Source organism: Halichoerus grypus, chromosome 3 (assembly GCF_964656455.1).
Source record: "Halichoerus grypus chromosome 3, mHalGry1.hap1.1, whole genome shotgun sequence".
NCBI lineage: Eukaryota > Metazoa > Chordata > Mammalia > Carnivora > Phocidae > Halichoerus > Halichoerus grypus.
Window position 1 is genome coordinate 30,943,803 of NC_135714.1, and position 22,463 is coordinate 30,966,265.

The 22,463-nt window shown below is 40.2% G+C and overlaps 1 long non-coding RNA gene across 1 annotated transcript in view; it reads right to left on the reverse strand.

Annotated features, from left to right (window-relative positions):
- Window positions 1-18,740, reverse strand: part of LOC144381331 (uncharacterized) — a 178,665-nt gene extending 159,925 nt beyond the window's left edge. The window contains exon 1 of the long non-coding RNA XR_013446307.1: window positions 18,701-18,740. This is a non-coding gene — a long non-coding RNA (uncharacterized LOC144381331). The remainder of the gene's footprint in view (window positions 1-18,700) is intronic.
- Window positions 18,741-22,463: the final 3,723 nt, after the last annotated feature.

Sequence of the window (22,463 nt, forward strand, 5' to 3'; positions counted from 1 at the left end):
TCCTGCTACCTCAGAATGTGACCTTATTTGGAATTCGAGTTATAGCAGGTGTAATTAGTTAAGATGAGGTCACACCAGAGCAGAGCAACACCTTCATGCCTATGACTGGTGTCCTAGGGGAAGAGGAGAAGCGAGACAGACCGAGGGAGCACAGCCAGGTGAAGATGGAGCCAGAGAGCGGACTCAGGCTGCTACAAACCAAGGCAAGTCTGGGATTAGCAGAAGCTGGAAGACACAAGAAAGCCTCCTCGCCTAGAGCCTTCAGAGAGGAACATCGCCTGGCAGGTACATTGATTTCAGACTCCCCGCTTCCAGAACAATGAGAGAATAAATTTCTGTTGTTTTAAGCCACCAAGTCTGTGGTTCTTTGCTACAGCATTCCTAGCAAATGAAAGCATATATGATGAATAAAGCCTTTAGAATTAAAAAGAAAAATCAGGTAAGGCTCATTCATTCATCAAATAGAATTTCCTACAGAAGGAGCAAAGAAGGCAGTCCTTGCTCTGGCCGGTGAGATCAGTGCAGGCTTCCCTGACCGGGAGATGTTTGAGCCGAATTTTGAAGGACTGGTAGGAGTCTGCCAGGTGCGAAAGAAGAACTGTCACCAGACCGCCATGCCCCCTCACCTGTGGAGCTAATAAAGATTAATAATATAATAATGGGGGAGACAGGTACAAAACAGACCAATGAGCAAGTAACGATGATACATTGTGGTCATTGTGATAGAGAGCTCGCTGGACTGACAGCATTCTCACGAGCTGGACTTCTAGGAGCTGTGTCCTAGATGGGCCCTCTGCAGCCCGGTGTCTGGAGGTCATTGGTAAAGTGGACAGCACCAGACAGGGGAGCAGGATGGCCCTGTTCTCACCCCGGTGCTGTGTGGCTTGGGCAAGGTGGTTCACTTCTCTGAACCTCACTTCCTACATGTGAAAAAGGAAATGGCAGGAAAGGGGTCTATCTAAAATCCATTCTCATTCTAATTTGGTGAAATATTTGTTATACAGAGAGCGGCACGATTTGGTGAACTAAAGCAGCATCCCCAGGACAGGAGCGGGACAGTGAGAATTGCAAAACTCCACAGTAGTCCACGCAGATTTTTCTGAAGGTGGTTCAAAGGAGCTGTGGTATCTATTACAAAGAAAGGGAGCTGCAGTCTGTGGTGTTATTTTCTCAGATTGGAGAGAGTGCCATAATTCACTCTGGATGAGGAGAGCATTTAGCTCCAGAGGCAGCCCCGTGCTTGCATTTCCGTCCTCTGTGGCGGTAGCTGTTTTCATCACAGCCCTGCTCTTACTGGATCTGCTTCCACTGCTCATGTGTCTCAGGCTGGGGAGATAGAGACGGACGTCAGCGCCAGTGTAGAGTAGGAAATGAGAGGGCAGCTCTTCTGTAATGAAAAGAACATGGGACTTGAAGTCAGAGATCTGGGTTCAAATCCCACTTCCCCCAGCTCTTTGCTGCGCAACCCCAAATAAGTGTGTTCTATTGTCTCTGGGCCTCACATCCCTCGTCCTCAATGGGGATGAACACCCAGTGGTCCCATGGTGGTTGTAGAGATTTAATTCACTCATGCATTCATCAAATATTTAGGAAGCACCTACTATATATATCTACAGGGATGCACACAGATATTAGATCCAGATACAGCTATACATCAGACGCTGCAGTTACAACAACGAAGAAGACAACATGATCCATGGGACCCAACCTCAAGAAGTTTCCAGTATAGAGGAGAAGACAGGTGTTGATGAACAAGTAAGGAATGCAATGAATGCAATGAATGGTAATAATTTCCAACTCTACAGGGAGTTGAAAGATGAGGAGAAGTCATCTTGATGAAGAAAAAAGTGGTAGGAGGCAAAATGGGAGAAAGTAAGATGATTCTGATTGATGATATGGCTCAATCAACAGTGAGGGAGTGGAATCAAGTGTGACTTGGGTTAGATCATAGCTGAAGCCTGGAAAAAATGGTTTTCCTTTATTCACTAAGAATCTTTAAAGTTACTTCTAGAAATGCATCCTTTAAAATGTAGATATGTAGCTAATTGTTAATGAGCAAGACTGTTTCTCATCACACTGTTGCAGAAATTAATGTAGATGTCCATATGAAGAGAATAGTTAATGGTTTACAGTCATTAAAATCATGTTTTTGGAGACCATTTAATGACATGAGAAAATGCTAATGATATTAGTTGAGAAATCCCCCCAACGATACAATATGATACCAAAAGGTACTCACCATGGTAATTTCTCAGTGATTAGCTTGTGATAACTTTCATTTTTCCATATTTTTTTCAATAAGCATAAACTATTTTGTTGCTAGACAAAAAGTTATTTTTGAAAAAGTACAAATATTTGAAGTTTGGGCAAATAGGTGAATAACATCCAAGGCACAAAGCAAATCACTGTTGGACTCCTTTTCTGTTTCAACAGGTAATTGAAAGGTTGGTGGCGTTAAAAGCATCTTGATAGCCATCTCCAGGTCTAGAAACTGTCTTCAGTCTGCCTTCGCTCTTGTTACGCATCAGGGACCTAATAAGTGTGACTTAGAAGATAAATTTGTGGGCTGGCAACGTGGAGGGAGGTGATGCTGAAGCAGAGAACAGCACCCCAGGCTATCTGCAGAGGGCAATAAGGAAACCGGTTCAAACACAGAGACATTGAAAGGCCATAGCATAAAAAACAAGTTAATTCAAAATTTTACCTTTCTTCAGGTAAAAATAATCAAGTCATTTAAAAAATAATTTTCTTCACTTAATTTTGATGATTTTAAAATTGACTGTCTTAACTTTTCACAAGTAATTTTGATATAATCAGCTTTTTCAAGCCCTCCTCAATACTCAGGCAGATCCTTACCTATCATTTTGCAGAGGGAATCAGCCTGGTTGAATTTTAGCAACTTCATAAATGAATCCTAATCTCACGTACTTTACATTTGAGATATATTTGTAAAATACATATACATATATAATGATTTATATGAAGACAAATGAAATATGTACATGTATAAGTATTTTAATGCAAGCTATTATGATAACAAACCAATTTTGTCCAATATTTCCTTTTCAGTGACTATCACATACTTGGACATTTTGTAGTTATCTAGTAAATGTGAAAAAGTAGTCAACTGAGAACATTATTAAGGGACTGGTTTAAAAGATGAATTCCTAGTGAAAATAAGAATATTTGTTGGCAGGTCTGAGCACAAATCAATGAATCACATTTCATCTGGCTGAGACCGTTGGCTTTTGAGCTGGGGAATGGGAAAAGACCAAATTTTAGGCTGGGGGACACTTCTTGAGGGTAAGCAGGGGAAAGATGAGAAGAGAGTGAATTAAACAATGCTTCTCCTCCTTTGTCTCTGGGATCCACAGTTATCACCAGACTCTGCTAAACTCCCCCCACCACCTGGTAACTTGCTCCTGTCTCTCCATTCCTACAGCCCCCGGAGGCCTAGCCCAATGGGCCCCTTGAACACCTGCCCTCCCCCAGAAGACATTCTTAAATGTCCTCCATTCCTAAAAGCAATTCCCATCCAACATTTTGCAATGTTGCCCCAAATCATGATGGATACAATCTTCTACCATAGTCCTAAGAATCATCTTGCCTTGGAGCAGCTGTTTGGAGTGTGCTGCAGATCAAAGGACCCTTGCTATAAGTTGAGAGCTTGCCAAGTCACCTTGGTTCATGAGATGATCAAATAATTTAGTTTTTATTTTAATCCCCCCAAGGAGATGTTTGTTGCATTTCACAGTATTTTTGCATCTAAAACAACATTTCAGTATTTCTAATTTAGCTGCCAAGTGCTTAAGAAGTGTTGAGGAATTGATTTCTCCAAGTGACATTTCAATATACTATTTGCTTCTTCATGCCCATGACCAGAATGCTTATCACTTCTGACACTCCTCAACTCCAAGAGAGGGAGTAAAAAAAAAAGAATTGGAAGAAAAAAAAAACACTAAAACAAAACAAAACAAAACAAAAATTGCACTAAGTTGACAAATCAATTTTTAATATAAAGCTTTAATCAGCAAAATGTAGGTGTTAGAAATATTGGAACCAACCTTTTCATTATGCTTTCAAGTCAGAAATTCTGATAAGGTTCCTTAGAGGAAAAAGCATCATTCATCTGTTCTTCACTTCCTTGGACCTTAGCATAATGATCTTGGCTTAGATTGTCATTTAAAGTCACATGTCTTATCACAGGACTGCCGAATTGATCCAATCACAAAGGAAGTTTGAGATACTACCCAACACATGTACTGAGTGCATAATGAGTACATGGCACTATGTTCAATACCAGGACATATGATGGATATAACCAGCTTCAGCATTTGTAACCTTCTCTTGTTTTTCTAATAAATTGGATATTAGGGGGACACTCGGGGAACATTCTACTTCTAATGCCCTGAGGACGAGAGAATGGGAGAGGGGGAGTATGGTCAGTGCATCTGCCCTTTCATTTTTGTTGCTGTGCCCTATTGATAATGACTGGACTTTTTGAAAGTTGTAGATGTTTTTCCCGGATTCTGTGACCCTTTCCTGGTCTAGACCCTCAGCACACACTGGTGTTGTTCAAAGGTTACAACTCTTAATTCATGCTTACACGCCGAGATGGTATTTCCAAAGTAGGACCCATGGGGCTGGATTCAATAGGCTTACAGTCTTGCCTCTCTCCACGAACCCTGCAAGAGCCATCGTATTGGGGCTGAGTGACCCAATTGTATTAGTTTCTTGATGCTGCTGTAACAAGTCACCAAAAATTCAGCCATCTATACAACATAAATTTATTATCTTATAGTTTTTGCAGGATAAAAGTCAGGAACGGGCCTCACTGTGATACAATCAAAGTGTGAACAAGGTTCCATTTCTTTCTGGAGGCTATAGGAGAGAATCTGATTCCTTGCCCTTTCTAGCTTGTAGAGACCTCCCACATTCTTAGGCTTCTTCCTCTATCTTCAGAGCCAGCAACATTGTATCTCTCTATGTCTGTCTTCCATGCTTCTCTGAGTGATGTTATTGTTTGGCCTCCCTCTTCTACTTTTAAGTCCATTCTGACTACTTGGAGCCTACCTAGATTACCCAGGATAATTTCCTTATTTTCTAAGTCAGTTGATTAGCAACCTTAATTCTACCTGCAACTTGAACTCCTTTTTGCCATGATACCTACCACATTATTCATAGGTTCTAGGGATTAGGACATGGACAACCCTGGGAGGTCAACATTCTGCGCATTACACTAACTCAGACTCTCTTCCCTCAGGGTCATCTTCTCTTTGAAGCCTATCCCATTCTTTCTTACCATGGCCAGGAGGCTCTTCAAGGGCCACCTGTGATTTCTGTCTCCTGGTATCAATGCCCTTGTGTAATTCCCTCACCTGGAGTGTGGGTGAAACCTGGACTGACTTCTCACCAACAGGATGGCAATGGCAATGGGATGTCATGTCCATGATTATGTTCCACAAGATTGTAATTTGCATCTTGATACACACTCTCTCTATTGCCTTCTCAGCTTGGATACTTTGAGAAATCAAGCAGCCGTGTTAGGGAGGCCCATGTGGCAAAGAACGAGAGAGGCCAACATGCCACAAGGAACTGAATCCTGAATCCTACCTACATTTGACAAATGACATTTTTCAGAAAGCTGGAACAAATAATCCTAAAATTTGTATGGAACCAGAAAAGACCCCAAATAGCCAGAGGAATGTTGACAAAGAAAGCCAAAGCCGGTGGCATCACAGTGCCGGACTTCAAGCTCTATTACAAAGCGGTCATCATCAAGACAGTATGGTACTGGCACAAAAACAGACACATAGGTCAATGGAGCAGAACAGAGGACCCAGAAATGGGCCCACAACTCTATGGTCGACTAATCATCAACAAAGCAGGAAAGAATATCCAGTGGAAAAAGGACAGTCTCTTCAACAAATGGTGTTGGGAAAATTGGACAGCCACATGCAGAAGAATGAAACTGGACCATTTCCTTACACCATATACAAAGATAAACTCAAAATGGATGAAAGACCTAAATGTGAGACAGGAATCCATCAAAATCCTAGAGGAGAACACAGGCAACTACTTCTTCAACCTCAGCCACAACAACGCGCTAGACATGTCTCCAAAGGCAAGGGAAGCAAAAGCAAAAATGAACTATTGGTACTTCATCAAGATAAAAAGCTTCTACACAGCAAAGGAAACAGTCAACAAAACTAAAAGGCAACCAACAGAATGGGAGAAGATATTTGCAAATGACATAACCGATAAAGGGCTAGTACCCAGGATCTAAAAGAACTTATCAAATGCAATACCCAAAGAACAAATAACCCAGTCAAGAAATGGGCAGAAGACATGAACAGACATTTCTCCAAAGAAGACATCTAAATGGCCAACAGACACATGAAAAAATGTTCCACATCACTTGACATCAGGGAAATACAAATCAAAACCACAATGAGATACCCCACCTCACACTAATCAGAATAGCTAAAATTAACAAATCAGGAAAGGACAGATGTTGGCGAGGATGCAGAGGAAGGGGAACACTCATACACTGTTGGTGGGAACGCAAGCTGGTACAGGCACTCTGTGAAACAGTATGGAGTTTCCTCAGGATGTTAAAAATAGAGCTACCCTACGACCCAGCAATTGCACTACTAGGTATTTACCCCAAAGATATCAATGTTGTGATCTGAAGGGGCACTTGCACCCCAATGTTTATAGCAGCAATGTCCACAATAGCCAAACTGTGGAAAGAGCCTAGATGTCCATCAACAGGTAAATGGATAAAGATGTGAAATACACACACACACACACACACACACACACACACACAATGGAATATTACTCAGCCATCAGAAAGGATGAATGCTTACCCATTTGCAACGATGTGGATGGAACTGGAGGCTATTATGCTGAGTGAAATAAGTCAATCAGAGAAAGACAATTATCATATGGTTGCACTCATATGTGGAATATAAGAAACAGCCCAGAGGATCATAGGGGAAGGGAGGGTAAACTGAATTGGTAGTCATCAGAGAGGGAAAAAAACCATGAAAGATTCTTAACTATAGGAAATAAACTGAGGGCTGCTGGAGGGGAATGGGTGGGGGTTGGGGTAACTTGGTGATGGGCATTAAGGAGGGCACACAATGTGATGAGTACTGGGTGTTATATGCAACTGATGAATTACTGAACTCTTCATCTGAAACTAATGATGTACTATATGTTGGCTAATTGAATTTAAATTAAAAAAAACAAATATTTCCTAGTTTCAATCTTTTTTTTACTTATTTTCCTCACTATAATTAATTCATGATTCTTTTCTTATTTTTGGTGTACATGTATTCTTTTTTATATCTTATTTATGACATCTTTCCATATTCTAAATCATTAGGATAATTTCTTATATTCTCTTCTAATATTATAAAAGTTTTGCTTTTCACATTTAATATACCAGGAATTGATTTTTGCATCTGATATGAAATAGGGATCCAACTTCCACTTTTTCCCATATGGAAAAACACCATATCCTGGCACCATATATGGACTATACTCCCCTTTGCCCACTGATCTGACTTGCTACCATAGTCATCTGTCAAGTTTCCATCTTTGTTTTATCTTTATTTCTATTCTGTTCCATTGATCTCTTTGTCAATCCCTGTGCCAGCACCATACTCTCTTTTTTTTTTTTTTAAGATTTTATTTATTTATTTGACAAAGAGAGACACAGCGAGAGAGGGAACACAAGCAGGGGGAGTGAGAGAGGGAGAAGCAGGCTTCCCACTGAGCAGGGAGCCCGATGCGGGGCTCGATCCCAGGACCCTGGGATCATGACCTGAGCCCAAGGCAGACGCTTCACAACTGAGCCACCCAGGCGCCCCACCATACTCTCTTATAATTATAGTTTTATAATAAGTTTTAATATCTATTATAGCAAGTTTCCTCACTTTGCTGTTCTCCAAAAGTATCTTGACTACTCTTGGCGATTTGGTTTTTCATTTAAGTTTTTGGATCAGATTGTCAAGGTCCACGAAAAGCCTACTGGTATTTGGATTGAAACTGGAGTTTCCTATAGATCAAATTGGGAGAACACTGAAATCTTTACCATATTGTCTTCCTTGCCTTTAACATGATATATCTCTACATTTACTTAGGCATTACTTTCTGTTTTTCAATAAATGTTAATAATTTTCTTTATAAAGGTTTTGCCCAACTTTGTTAAGTCTATTTATAGTCACCTTAATTTTCTTTCTGTGGTTATTGCAAATCCCTTTTTTTAAAGTTTTTTTTTCACTGTTGCTAGTATACAGAGCTAGAACTGATTTTTATATTGTTCCTTGTGAGTTTTTTGTGCTTTTGTGCCTATATGTGCAGATAGTTATATTATCTGCAAATGACTATAGCTTTGTTTTTTTTTTCTTTCCAATCCTTAGAGCTATTTAATTTTAGCCTTATTGCTCTGGCTACCACCTTTCGCACAATACTGACTAAACTAAAAGTGGTGATAGTGACATCTCTATTTTGCTCCCGATTTTAAAGGAAATGCTTCTCACATTTCACTCCTACATCTTTCTTCTTTTCTTCATTATATCACTGCTCCAATGGGTGGCTCAGAACCCTGAGAAATTTATTTGCAGCCGCTCGACCATAAAATACGTCTTCCTATTTAACAGTTTGCCGATTTTCTAGTGTCTTCACAATGGCAAAGCACATTCTTTTCTAATTAGTCTTCATTAATTGTTTTCTAGGTTTATTACATATGACTCTCAACTCACTGAGACTTAGATGCTCTTTTTTCCTGTTTTGACAGATCAATTACTAACATATCAAGATCCAATTGTTTGCACAGCTCCGGTTTTTGCAGACAATAAACTTGCTCTATGTTCTTACACTTCCATTCATCTATCTGGTTGAACACAATAGTAGGAAATCAGTGTTTTTCCAACATCTAAATCTTTAACTAAGGAGTTCGTCAAAGAGAAAAGATCATGAATATTTATTAATTGCCTTCTCTATGTGCTTTACATATTTTAAATGTAATCTATTTCCTATGTGTTATTATATACATTATTGCCATGTAGCAAGCAGAGAGTAAATCCAATAATTTGATTATGCTGTCACTTTAAGTAAAGTGAGAAGTTAAAAGAAAACTTATCTGCTTTGTCACCCGCCGTAACTAATTCGAGACTGAATTGTTCAGTAAAGGACGATTATCCTGTAAAGCACCATTGTACATCCTACCTCTTACCTGTTATTAACAGGAAACCTGGGGCGCCTGGGTGGCTCAGTCATTAAGGGTCTGCCTTCGGCTCAGGTCATGATCCCAGGGTCCTGGGATGGAGCCCCGCATCAGGCTCCCTGCTCAGCGGGGAGTCTGCTTCTCCCTCTCCCACTCCCCCTGCTTGTGTTCCCTCTCTCGCTGTGTCTCTCTCTGTCAGATAAATAAATAAAATCTTTTAAAAAATTAAAAAACAAAACAAAACCAGGAAACCTGCAGAAGGCACCAGCACAAGCCTGAGTCCCCTCCTCTCTTCTCTGAGTCACTTACGTTAGATTACCTAATGGTTCATGTGAGGAAAGGAACAACTGTAAAAGTTGGCAGGCTTCCAAATGCCTGGTAACAGTTGACATAAAAATGTGTTTATGTATGATGACATTATTGGGATCACAAAATTTTCCTAAGATATGTTCCGGTTAGGGAGTGGCTCTGCTCTCCACTCTGCCTGGTGGCTTGCCTCTTGGCAGGGATTTGCTGCTTTTTGTACAAGTAGAAAGTATTACAGTCCCTGCCCTTAGAGTTAACATCTATCCATTAGCTCATTTCATCCTCACAACAATCCGGTAAAGCACATGGAAATGGTAGTTTATATACTCATCTTACATCTTACAGACCTGTTCATCGTGAGGCTTAAGATTGTATAGTTATTGTTATACAGCCCTAAAAATTGAACACACTTTTAGGGTCATTTGGACTAGAATCATGCAGGTCCTTTTTCCTTACTTTATTTTTCTGTCTGGACACCAAACAAAACAAAACAACAACAGTGGCAGGAAAAAATATAAAACAAAACCCTTTGAGTTTGTACCAAATTTCAGTCAGATGTACCTAAGAAGCCGCCTTCTCCTTTATGACTTCTTACAAGATCATCTAGGAACTTGATAGAATTGGTTTTCCATGGACTATTTGTTCTGGAGGAGTGGAAGGAAAATGTAGATTGGCAAACAGGCTTCCAGAGGAAGAATCAGCTCTGAGATGGTCCCACGGATGTTGGGCCTGATCGGAACAGGTGCATCGGGAATAGGGGCTCATTCTAAGTGTCAGGGTGCCAAGAGGGTCAGAGTGAAAGACAAAAACATGAACTTGGGAGTCAGATCTTGAGCAAGTGGTTAACTTCTCTATGCTTCAATTTCCTCTTCTATAAAAATTGAGGCCCATAATATCATGAGCACCTACCTCAGAGGATAGTGATGAGGATAAAGTACAAGAACATAACTTTAAAGTAGGCAAAGCTTTCTTAAATAGCACACACAAGGAACTGGCCACAAAAGAAAAAGTTGATAAATTGAGCTTCTTTAGAATCAAGAACTTTTTTTTAAGTTTTTTATTTTAATTCCAGATAGTTAGCAAACAGTGTTATATTAGTTTTGGGGGTATAGTACAATGGTTCAACAATTCTATACATTACTCAGTGCACATCATGATAAGTGTACTCTTTAATCCTCACCTATTTCACCCATCCCCCCACCCACCTCCCTCTGGTAACCACCAATTTCTTCTCTTAGTTGAGTCTGTTTCTTGGTTTGTCTCTCTCTCTCTCTTTTTTTCTTTGCTCCTTTGTTTTGCTTCTTAAATTCCACCTGTAAGTAAAATCATATGGTATCTGTCTTTCTCTGACTGACTTATTTCGCTTAGCATTATACTCTCTGCCTCTATCCATGTTGTTGCAAATGGCAAGAATTCATTCTTTTTTATGACTGAATAATATTCCATTGTATATCTATACCACAGCTTCTTTATCCATTCATCAGTCAATGGACACGGGCTGCTTCCATATCTGGCTATCGCAAATAATGCTGCTATAAGCATAAGGGTGCTGGTATCCTTTTGAATTTGTGTTTTTGTATTTTGGGGGTAAATACCCAGTAGTGCAATGCTGGATCGTAGGGTGGTTCTATTTTTAACTTTCTGAGAAAATTCCATTCTGTTTTCCACAGTGGCTGCACCAGCTTACATTCCCACCAACAATGCACAAGGGTTCCTTTTTCTCCACATCCTCGCCAACACTTGTTTCTTGTGTTTTCAATTTTAACCTTTCTGACAAGTATAAGGTGGTTTTGGTATCTTATTGTAGTTTTGATTTGTATTTCCCTAATGATGAGCAGTGTTGAGCATCTTTTCATATGCCTGTTGGCCATCTTCTTTGGAGAAAGAAGTTCTGTTCATGTCTTCCCATTTTATAACTGGATTATTTGGTTTTTGGGTGTTGAGTTGTATCAATTCTTTATATATTTTGGATACTAACCCTTTATTGGATAAGCCATTTGCAAATATCTTCTCCCATTCAGTAGATTGTCTTTTAGTTCTGTTGATCATTTCCCTCCCTGTGCAGAAGTTTTTTATTTTGATGGAGTCCCAATAGTTTACATTTGCTTTTATTCCCCTGCCTCAGGAGACATAGCTAGAAAAATGTTGCTACAGCCAAGGTCAGAGAAATTACAGTTTGTGCTCTCTTCTAAAATTTTTATGATTTCAGGTCTCACATTTAGATCTTTAATGTATTTTGAGTTTATTTTTGTGTATGGTGTAAGAAAATCAGGAATTTTATTAACTGTAAGATGCCATCAGCAGGTGCTCGCTTCGGCAGCACATATACTAAGATGCCATCAGCAAAGTGAAAGGGAAAGTGTGGCAGATTATGTTTTCCAGAAATGTCTGTGATAATATTTCCCAGCTGATACGCTCCTTCAGAACCTTGCCATGATCCCATCAAGGTCTGTGTCCCAGGTTTATGTCCCTCCCCTGAACTGGGTGGACCACTGTGGCTATTTTGACTAATACAATATGGCAGAAGCAATGCCATGGGACATCCAAGACTAGGTCATAAAAAAACATACAGTATCCACCTCTCTTGGGACATTCACCCTTGGAACTCAACTACCATACTCTGAGGAAAGTCCTCACATATGGAGAAGCCCATCTGGATAAAAACCAAGGCATCCATCCCTCAACACAGCTGACAGTCCATATCAACTTACCAGCCCTGTGAGTGAGCCATCTTGGGAGCAAATGTTTCACTTATATAAAGTTCAAGAACAGGCAAAACTAAACTATAGTGATAGAGGTCAGAATAATGCCTGTCATGGAGGAGGTAAAGGTATTGTCTGGGAAATGGGAATGAGGGAGTCTGAGTGTTGGAAATATGTTATATCATGATCTGGGTGGTGGTTATGCAAGTGTATACATATATATATAAATTCATTGGGACTTACACTGTACAATAAAAATTTATGCACCTTACTGCATGTTATACCTCAAAAAACATTGTTCAATGCATATAAACCACACAGCACAGTATCTGGCATATAGTAAATGTTCAGTAAGTGATAATGTGAACACAGCTGCTTCTTACAGTGGTCAATCAATATTAAAGAGTAACAAAGAACCCATAGCCCTAGCGCTTTCCAGTGGGGCACAGTGTATTCCCTGAGAGTTTGAGTTCTCTGACTTATTGAATGTGACTGAAAGAAGGGGGAATATGGAAGAAGCAAAATGATCATTTTGTCTTCTCGGGTCCGGGTTTGATAAAACTCCCAGGAAAATCTGTCTTATTCCCAAGTGAACTATTAGCAGTACAGGTCCCAGGAAGAGTAAACACAAAATAGAGTTCTGTTTTAACAACCCTAGGACTGGGACTGAGGTGATAAAATGGTCACAATAAATGTAATATCTGTTAATAAAATGCTTTCTCCAGGGTTACCTTTCCTCAGAAAACAAACAAAACTACATGAGCTGGTGCCCTTCCCAAGGAATGTGACCCATGAACTGCCCAGATAGATAATCTGCAAATGAAAATGACTGGAGAAAGTCTCAAACACTGATGAACTGGTTTGATAAGAGTCCTTTGTCATAGTTCAGAAGAAAGCTATAATTACCAAAGCAACCATCAACAACAGAGAGGAACTCATGGCCGCGTGGACCAGAGGAAATTTATCAGTTTCTCAAGTGAGGGTAGATAATGGTGGTCAACATGTTGCCTACCACCAATTTCTGTAGGAAATGCTTATCATTTAACCTATGTTTGGTCTTCCCAGTGAACCAGTAGGAACCTCTGATATCCTCAACATGATGATCAACAACTACACTCGACTATAGACTAAATTCTCCCTAGCAAATCCTAGTTCCCTAATTTCTCAAGACAAGAGCGGTCTATTTTAAAATTATAATATTGAAGTAAACTGGAAAGATGAATACAAAATATTCATGGAAATAACTTTGATCCCTCCAAGTAGTCTTTGTTCATTCTTAAAACCTCTATTTGCTCATTTCTCATATTCAAACCATCACTGAGTCCTGAAAATACCTGGCATCCACCCTCTTCTTTCCATTTCCATTCCCATAGATTGGCTTCCTTCATTTCTCACCTGGATTACTCCAGTAGTCTGATCTGACTGGTTACATCCTTACATCTTAGCCCTCACCTATTTCTACTCTACACTAACACCAGAGTGATCTCTTTAAAACACAAATCTGATCACTTTACCACTTTTTCTCTCTGCCATACCACTTCAATAGCCTTCTGTGGCCTGGAAGATAAATACCAAATCCTTAGCATGTCTGTAAGGCCCTGCATGAGTTTGGCCCCTGATCATCTCTTCAGCCATGACCTTCCAGCCATCAAATTCATTCAGGTCACACCTTGATTGCTCTTATTGCAGGGACTTTGAACATGCAATTGCCAGTGGTTGGGAAATTCTTTACCTCTCTCTTCTAGTCAAACTTCATTATTTCTTTGGGTTTCATCTCAATCATCATTTCTCAACAGTCTTCCCCGACCTCTTAACACTTAACCACAATTTAAAATTTTCCACTTATTTGTATGATTATTTGATTAATAACCAACCAAATAGAATAGAGAGCAAGCTCCTTGAGGACAGAGATGATGTAGTTTTTTGCTCATCATTTTATCACCGATACCTGGCTTAGCGACTGGCACATGAAAATGGTAAAAAAATACTTGTGGAATGAATAAATGCATGAATTGCTGAATGACATCTCAAGGTAGTTCGGTCAAGAGTTATCCTGTGCCAAAATCTGGCCTCAGATGCTATGTTGGAGGTAAATCTGCCTCCAGGAATTGAGGAAGATATATGACTCGTGACCCAAAAAGCAGTGACTACATCTATACTCTGAAAAGCCTTACCTGAAACTCATGATGGAGCAGTCCATCCAGTAAAGGAGAGCCGTATGAGAAAGGGGACTACAATAGGATTCAAATGTGTCACAGTAAAAATATCCTTAGTGATACTTCGTGCTGCTCTTCAACCTGGTGAGAGAGCCTCCTCAGCTGTCATTTTCTTATGAAAAAGCTGTCATTTTCTTAACCTGGCATCTGACTCTGTTTATTGTAATGGTCACAGAATCAGAATGTTCAATATACATACTCAGTGAGCAATTCCTAGTGTTTAAAACAGAAGAAAACAAACTAAGGGAAAATTGAAACCAACATTGAACTTCAGAAGGGATAGCATCTGGGAAGAGAATGGTGAAAGGTCAAGACGTGAAGCTGGAGAAGACCAAACTAACTACGTAAAGGAAGGATATTGTTCCACAACTCTAGCATAGCAAGGTCCAAGGGAAGTAGGGGTGTTGGTTATAATGGTCAGGATTACTTGAATAGATTAAGATTAAAATTAGAGCACATTGGGTACTCTGCAATCAAAGAGTTAACATTTGCCGCAAGTTTCTGCTTAATCCTGAGGTAGGAGTGACCTTGTGTTGAACGTACATCTGAAACCATGGTGATGCATTGGTAATAAGATTACTTGAATGACCTCTTACAGTCATGGTGTCTCTCGCTTCCAAGACAAACTGTCCTTGCCATGTTTCCCTGTCAACACTAGAAACTTGGGAGCCATTTTATTTCACCAGGAAATAAGCTTTATCTATCTTCGGGAATGCCTCCGATTAAAGGTTCTAGTCCAGGTCAGAGATATTTTCTATAGGTCGCATCCATACTTGAGACTCAAAACTCTTTTGAGTCACCAGTTTTCAGTTACAATCTAAGAAACTATAGTCATAAGAGACCCTCAGCGTGTGGAATGTGGATGCAAAGAACGGATGGTTCCAGTATGATATGGAATTCATTCAATCACCCATCCAATGCTGGAATGCAAAAGAGGACATCTGGGTCAGTGGATAAAAAGGGAATATGCAAAATGTTGTGTTTGGCCCACCTTGTAACCATGCATAATTAAGATCGTCATTCAGCACCGAGACGCTTACAGCTGGCCTGATTGGTAGTTGTGCCATGGGGGTTAGAAGTTTTGTCCATGGATTTGTGAATGTTGCTCCAGGGTAGGTAGGCTCAGTACATCATAATGCCTGCGTGATGCCAACACTCTTTTCTCCAATTTTTCATTCTAAGAATGCCCATTCTTAAAATGTAGTATTCAGAATATTACCTAGGGGACCTTTGATACCTCTAGTTGTGTAGTAGGTCTTGGTTCCAATGTCTATGACTACATAAAAATGGTAGGATAAGATTATCCACATACCCTACATCAATCCCACCCCTTTCTAGTATCAATTATTGGTGAGAGGCCCTAGGGAACAAGGTCACGCTGATAGAGAGAATGCAATCAATAATGAAGGGGAAATGCTGAGCTACTGGATGTACTCTACTTGAATCAGAAAAACACACATGCTTCAAAATTGTACTTGGTTTGGCAAGTCTCCACAAAGACCGGTTGTGGGCGCTTTTCGGTGTTACTGATAAGAATATTTTTAGGTGCTCCAAAACCACACAAAATTAAACTCCTATCAAAATCTATATACCGTATGATCATATTACACGTTTCATCATCTAGAAATTCAGTGACCCACTTGAAGGTTTACATAATAAGAAAAATAACTTTAAATAATGTTAGTATTACTGGAGATCTGTTCAGAATCAGATGGATCTGTGTTTGAATGTTATCTTCTCATATTAAACACAATGTGGAAATTATTCTTAGTTTTTTACTCTAGTTTTACATGATAAATTCTTTTTTTTTAAGATTTTATTTATTTGACAGACACAGTGAGAGAGGGAACACAAGCACGGGGAGTGGGAGAGGGAGAAGCAGGGTTCCCACCGAGCAGGGAGCCCAATGTGGGGCTCCATCCCAGGACCCTGGGATCATGACCTGAGCCAAAGGCAGGGCCTAACGACTGAGCCACCCAGGCGCCCCTTACATGATGAATTCTAATATGAGCTATTTCAACTCAGTAAAAGAAAGGTTTCCTAGGGACATGCTGAGTAACAATAAATATAATTACCATCGAGTGAAATATACTATAGTCAAAAATTCAAGTGAATTATTCTTAGTTTCCTAGCTATGTCATAAATGGAAATCAAGCTCGTATCTATCTTTTAAATGCTAAAATCATAGGAAACTTCTAAAATTTTAATGCAGTATATCTCTGTTAGAGATACTGACTTATTAATATATTTCAACCTAGATACAAGGGAGATCTTTGATTGCACTATTCTAACCACAAATAAATTGGTGGGTTTTCCAAAAGATGAATATCATCGTTTATTAGAAGCCATAAAAACACTTTTTGAGCTATTCTTTCCACTTGCATTTGAGTTTCAACTATTTCCCTGTGAAAGGCCACACGTTATCATGCAAACGTGTCAGTATTGGTGGACTGGTTGTCTCTGAGTCATCACGCTACAGTGATGTGGACATTCTGGACACCATGTCTAGACATCTGCTTATTCAGGGAGAACATGGGGCTTCTTGGGACTCTTGCCAGCTCTTGTATTCTCTGCTTAGCCCTGGATGAATCACTGCTGATCCCTAGAGCCACATTTCCCAGTCTTTCAAATAGGATGACAATCTGCCAACCTTTCCATCTTCTGTTCGAAGTAGCTCTTGGTGCTCAGCAAAAATACCATCTCCAAGGATTCTTATGGGTTCTAAATAAATGAGATTGACACGCCCCAGAAGAAAGATGTTGTGTCAATAGACGTGAGGCACTTACTATGATGTAATTGAAGATCCTTATTAAAGTACTACAAATAAGACAGAATGTTTAAGTGCCTAAATAAAGGTTGAATGTTCTGCATAGCATCGTTCCTCTGATTGCAAAACTAATACATGTTGGGTTTGGAAAAGACAAAAAAATATAAAGGAGATAATAAAAAACCTTGTCGATAATATCACCGCACAAAAATGATTGAAAATATAACAGAAATTTAGAATTGATTGCCCCTTTTCCCACAAGAGTAATACTCAAAATAATATACTGATTGTCAAACAAGTATCTTTGTTGAATTAAATGCATTAATATAAATTTTCAAAGTGTTTTTCTTCCCTGGCTCTCTGAGAAATGTACCAAGTTTCTGGGAAGAATTTGCTATAATTAGAGGGATTTACATATATATATATATCACTAATATATATATATACACACACACATATTATATATGTATAAGCATGTAACACACACATATATAAGATTTATAATACACATATGATATATAGCATATAAAATATATATCACACATAAAGTATATATGTGTACATATAAACATGCGTACAAACACATGCATGTACAGATACACACATGCTGATACCTATATATACCAATACATGCCAACACATATATGTACCTATACATGCACATATCTATAAACTAAAGTCTACACTCTTTACCTTTCTCTTAGATCCACCTAGATTCCTTGGCTTGACATCTGAATCCCCATCCTTCTATCATTTTCTCCTATTACCCCTTTGGTCAAGCTGAAACTTTTTTTTTTCTAGCTCTTCATGCACTTTCTGACCCCCAAGACTTTGTTGACCTCATTCTTTCCACTTGCAAGGCACTCTGTCTCTCCTGCTTAAGTCTCTCAGACCATATCGTTATGGTGGTTAAGAGCATGAGTTTTGGAATCAGATAGTTTGGTATCAAATTCTGAACCTGCTTCTGGTTATGGGATCTAAACAAATTATTTAACTTCTATTTGTCTTTATTTCCTCATCTAGAAAATAAAGATAATAGTAGTTCTCTCATAGGTTTGTTATGATGATTAAATACATTAAAATATGGAAAGGATGTCCATGCTTGACTCCTAGAATGTACTCAGAAAAAGTTTTATAATATTACCCTATTTTACTAATTTTATCAACTCTAAATACACACTCATTTTTCACATTGGAACCAGTCAATCCAGAATGCTTCATAAAATCAGTGGTGTCTTAAAATTGTTTGGAGTTGAGATGACAGCTGTGTGAGAACCTTCTTTATTTTAAGATTTGTATTTATTTGAGAGAGAGAGAGAGAGCACTACCAGGGGGAGGAGCAGAGGGACAAGCAGATCCCAGCTGAGCAGGGAGCCCAATGCACAGGGAGCTCCATGGAGGGGGTGGGGTGCTTCTAAGACCCTGAAATCATGACCTGAGCGGAAGTCAGGCACTTAACTGACTCAGCCACCCAGGTGCTCCCCGCACCCCCCCCCCCCCCCCCCCCCCCCGGCCACGATCTTCTACTGACACTTTCGGATAGCAATGCTAGCAGGGAAGAGTTTTCGTTTCCACGAAACACGGATCTCTGCAACATGAGAGCATGGATTCTAGACTCACCCACTGGCTCTGCCATTTCCTGTGTCCTTGGGCAAGCTCTCTCACCTCTCCGAGTCTCTCTCTGCCCATCTGTAAATTGAAAGTTTGTGTCATCATGAATTATGTAATGGCTGTAAAGCACTTAATCTGGTACATAAAAAAGACCATAATTATAACTGCAAACAGTTTTTGAGGACTTATTATGTACCAGACATGTAGGAAGTGTGTTCTAAAGGCTTCACATGGCTAAATTTGTTTAATCCTTCCCCCAAATCCCCTGACAGGGTGCTCCTATTATCCCTACTTTCCAGGCAAGGAAACTGAGACGTGGAGAGGTGAAGTCACTCTTCCAAGGTCCGGCTGCTGCGAGCTGGGCTTCCTAACCCACGTTCCTCGTTTCTATGTCTCTACACCCCGGCTCTGCCTGAGGGAGGAGCTCCAAGTAAAACCGACCTCACAGATGCTCTGTGAAGCCTTCGGAGAGACAGTGTCCCAGGGGTGCGTCTGTCTGATTCGCGGTGGTATCGGCAGGCCTCACCGCTTACACTAAGTAAATGCTCAACAAAGCTGCAGACTAAGTACTCATTAGCCAGGCCTCTTTAAGGGGATCTTTGGAGAGTTCCCACAAATCCAGCAAGGACCAGTGACTGCAGAGTTCATTAAAACTGGAGCCTGTGGAGTGGGCAGCACCCTGAGGTGTTTATCCATTAAAAAAACAAAACATTGTCACAACCCGGGTGCAGCAACTCTTTCCGCCCACGGGTCCTGTCCCCGTGCTTTAATAAACCACCATTTTGCACCAATAAATAAAAAACCAAAACAAAAGACTCTAAAAAAAGAAAGAGCCCTCTTGCTCCAGGCAATGGAAATGTCTTCCTTCGTTAAGAAATGTTAAACATCTCCTTTTGTGGTAAAGCCCCAGCGGGAGACACAACCTCAGCTTGTTTGCCCTCCCGCCCACGGGCCCATCAGGTGTCCAGGAGGAAGGATGGGCTATGGGGGTCTACAGAGCCTCAACTGGAAAACCAGCCTCAGTGAATAGCCCCTAGCTGAATCCTGGCACAGGGCTCTGTTTCCCTGGAAGCTGGCTCGGTGCTCTTTCTGTTATTCGACTTCCTGGGTTTCCCTTCAAGCCGTGTTGGAGGAAACAGCACAAAAGGGACCCCAGCAGGTAAGGAGCGGGGTGAGGTTGGGAGAAGTATTTTCCCTTTCCATGTGGGGATCCATAGTTGACATAGAAAGCCCCGGCCCTGCCCTGGATTGTGCCCAATAACGGACTGACTTCAGGACTTCCGGACCAGTGAGTCTGGGTTAGCGGGGTGGGGGTGGGGGGCAGCCCGGCCAGGGAGGCGGGCCTGACAGTAGAGACCGCAGGCTTTGCTGGCAGGCCTGGACCTCACGATGGTAGATGCATCCAGCTCAGTGTTTTTTAAATCCGGAGTCCCCAGTCTTGAGTTCATCTCTAATTATCTCTATAAAACATTTCTTAGCTTCTGTCATGATCCTCAGCAGAAAAGAAGTCATCAAGCTTCAATGGGAGATGTTGAATGCATTTTAGTTAGGTGAAAAAACAAATACTTTTTTTTACCCTCCCTCCAACTTACTTATTAAAGCATATGTTCTATAAGGCCGGGAACCCTGTCTTACCTCATTGTCTTCTTAGCACTTAGCACATAGTAAGCATTCAATAAAATGTTCTTAAATCAATGTGGAATAAAATGACTATAAGTAGGGGGTTCAGCTCTGGTTTGGGGCATGAACATGATTCCCATAGCAGTGGTCCACATGTCTCTGGGCCCCAAGGGTGCCCACTGTCCCTCTCCCCTTCCATCTTGAGGCCACATTCAGCATTGTGATGCATTTCCCCTTTGTACCTTCTGGCCAAAAATCTAACTTTAAAAAGCAAAAAGAGTGGTGGTTTTCATGAGCTGGGGAAGGGCTGAAATAGGTGAAGCATGGGATTTTTTTTTTTTTTAACATCAGTGAAACTATTCTGTATGATACTGTCATGATGGATACACGACACCAGGCCTTTGCCAAAACCCATAGAACTCTATGGCACAAAGAAGGAACCTTCATGCATGCAAATTTTTAAAACACTTTGTAGGACAGGGACTCCTAGGATGGAATGCAGAAGGTGATGCATCAGTCTAATGTACTGCGGGTGTTGGAAACAATTTCCCCCAGAGTCTAGGGGGAAAGAGATGCTGACCTAAGTAACTTTGGATGTGAGCAGAGTCTGTAAGACCAAAGGTAGAAGAAACTGCACTCTGGTTGACAAAGTTTTTCCCACAGAGACACAAGCTAACAATTCTGATACCACTACCCATCTGTACCGAAATGGAGCAATTCAGCAAATGGCTGGTTTCTCAGTGTGAGAGTGGGAGTTTATAGGTAAGCAAGGGGAGGAGACTAGAATCACCCATGTGATAATAGATCAGGGCTCGAGACCTCAGCATAAATGGATGTTTAGCCTAATATATAGATGGTTACATATAGAAATATTTATGGATATGTGTATAGACAGGATAAGGTACACATCTATCTTCTTGTTCTGTCAGCTGAGAGGGCCTAGAAACAATGACCCCCAGGAGCAACAAGCACATCTAGCAGTGAGAACTTGGCTTCTGATACCATTTTCCAATAAATAAACCATGGCTCCTTAGAAAAATTGCTGATTCTAGGATTGGGCAGAAAATAGATAAGATCCAGAAAGTAAGAAAGTGCTAACACACACACACAATTGAGGGATATGGTCAAATGGACACAGGAGCCAACTGGAAGAGCTCCCAAAGGTCAAAGCTGGAACAATTTGAGAAACAAAATCAATAAAGTAATATTGCATTATAATCCAAAGAATAAAATGAATATCCATGAGTTCATACTGATGTAAATAAATGATCAAATAAATAGATAAATGAGGAGAAGAAACAAGTCTCCTGTGCAGAATTCAAAATAATTTATATAGATAGTTGGCCCTCCAGGAGGCGGAGCCTAACTCCCCATTCTTTAAATGTGGGCTGTGCACAGTGACTTCCTCTCAGAAAATAACTTTACAGTGGGGAAACCTGACAAACAGGTAATCAAGGTCAACTTCAATAGCAGCAAGCCATGTCGGTCGTATGTTCCTTTGTCATGCTATGATGAGAGTATCATATTACCTCCATAGCCTTCCTTTCAAAAACTCATAATCCCAATCTAATCATGGAAAACATTAGACAAATCCCAATTGGCGTACATTTTACGAAACGCTTGACCAGTACACCTCAACGCTCTCAAGGGCATCAGAAACAAGGCAAGTCTGAGAAACCGTCACAGCCAAGAGGACCCTAAGGAGACATAACAACTAAATGTAATGTGGCATCCTGGATGGGATGGGATCCTGGAAGAGAAAAAAAAATTTAAGGACATCAGGTAAAAAAACCAAGGAAGTCTAAATAAAGCATGGACTTTAGTTAATAATAAAATACCGATGTTGGTTCATTAATTGTGAAAAGGGCACTATACTAATGTAAGATATTAGTAACAGGGAAACTGGGTGTGGGATAGGTATATGCTAACTCTCTGTACTGTTTTCACATCTTGTCTGTAAATCTAAAACTGATCTAAAATAAAAAGGTTATTTGGCAAAAAAG